The following is a 2,284-nucleotide window of genomic DNA, read 5'->3' as shown; positions in this document are numbered from 1 at the left end:
ATATATATATATATATATATACATACGATGGGCTTCTTTCAGTTTCCGTCTACCAAATCCACTCACAAGGCTTTGGTCGGCCCGAGGCTATAGTAGAAGGCACTTGCCCAAGGTGTCACGCAGTGGGACTGAACCCGGAACTATGTGGTTGGTAAGCAAGCTACTTACCACACAGCCACTTGTAACCCAGTTTATATATTTAATCTCAAACACGCTGTCTCCTTCGTGGTACTGTATACACTTATACAGAAACATATACAATACACACACACACACACAGAGAAATAAATACAGATTTGCAAATAAACATATAAAGATATACATCAAAACACACATTAACATGTGGATGCTTATTAGCATGTTTGCGTGGATATGTGTGTGAGCTGTGTGCATGTGCGCATGTATATGTATATGTGTGCGTATGTGTGTGTATGTGTGTGTGTGTGTATGTTTGTATGTTTGTCCATGTAACCAACACAAATATCTCCATATAGTCACAGTAACCGAAAATGTTTTGGATGCTGTGGCCATGAAATACGTTTCTCGTGTCACAAAAAACAAAGACAAATAAAAAAAGCAATAATTATAGAAATACATAAATAAAGAAAGAGAGAAAGAACTGAAATCAAAAGCGCTCACCATAGCATTATCGAACTGTTTATTATTGATTACACATGTGTTGCTGGGAACAGGAACACTTAAACAAGAAAGTTTAAACATTGATACGCCCCTGCACACAAAGACTCACCCACACACACACGCGTCACCCACCTACACATATACACATACACACGCACAGGCACTTACACACACACACACACACACACACACACACATACACACTTGCATACAGGCACAAACAGACATACGCAAACATACACGTTTGCACACGTTTGTATATCCACACACAATCCTATTCGCAGACGCTACTCAAACACACACACACACACACATACACACACATACACACAGAAACACGCGCAAACACACACACTCACTCACACACACGCACACACACTTTTGTACAGGCACAGACAGACATACGAAAACACACGTTTGCACACGTTTATATATCCACAGACAATCCTACACGCAAACACTACTCACACACACAATCACGTACACACACACACACACCCTCATAGATCTGCCATATCTACTCATATTTCCAAAGGCACGTAGGAGATTACGTAACCCGAGACACGGTCATACGCACTCTCACATACAGATAGACGAACACCTGCATTTACCATTAACTTTTATACGCACATGCACACACTCACGCTCACACTCACGCTCACGCATATACATACACAAACGCACAAACATATTCATTCAGTAACAATTCTTTGATTTATCTGTCACAAACCCCCGGGCGTTTATACAAACTGCGGTAGGGGTTGTAAGATTTGAGGGTATCAGCTCCAGAATCCAACACCACCAACACACACACACAGGCGCACGTACACATAGACACGTAAAGTGGAAGGCACTAAACATGGTATAATGGTTGGTGTAGAATTATTGTGGCTTTTTTTCAATATATTTTATTCAACAAAAACAATAACATGTAACAAAAACATCTGTAAATGATTTTTCCGGAGCATATTTACAATAAGTTCTGGGAGTGATTTTTTCGACTAACATCCTTTAAGCTGGTGCTCCAGCGTGGCCGCAGTCAAATGAAAGAATATATTGGTAGGCCCAAGGATATAGTAGAAGACACCTGCCCAAGGTGCCACGAAGTGGGATTGAACCCAGAACCATGTGGTTGGAAAGCAAGCTTCTTACCACACTCTATCTTGAAATATAACCGAAGTGAATGACTATTCAACAAACAATTGTACCGTAAACATTATACCTAACCGTTTTAGTATTCAAATTATTCTGTCAAATGTAATGCTTATTCATTACGTCCGACTTACTAAAAGCAGAGGTATTGTTTCAGTCGTATTTGTTTGTTTGTTTGTCCGTGGACAAGATATCTCAAGAACCACGGGATGGATTCGGATGAAACTTTCAGAGATGTTTGACCTTGTGCCTAGTATGAACTGATTAGATTTTAGGACCGATCCAGTACCGGACAAGGATTCTGGATAATTTTCTCGGTTTTTTAAATTTAATTTTTGACAGCGGTCGGGTTAATTTTTAGCATTCTCTTCTGTGAGAGCAGTCGAGTTTATTTCAGATATTCTCATTTTAAAAATCATCTCCGGGTAATCGTTCAGAGGACGTTGGTATTGCCTTGGCGGAGGTTTGCGCTCTCTGAGTGCTTTTGATTATA

The sequence above is a fragment of the Octopus bimaculoides genome, chromosome 21 (assembly GCF_001194135.2).
Source record: "Octopus bimaculoides isolate UCB-OBI-ISO-001 chromosome 21, ASM119413v2, whole genome shotgun sequence".
Lineage (NCBI taxonomy): Eukaryota > Metazoa > Mollusca > Cephalopoda > Octopoda > Octopodidae > Octopus > Octopus bimaculoides.
The sequence above is the reverse complement of the archived record's forward strand: the minus strand, read 5'-3'. Positions refer to the sequence as shown.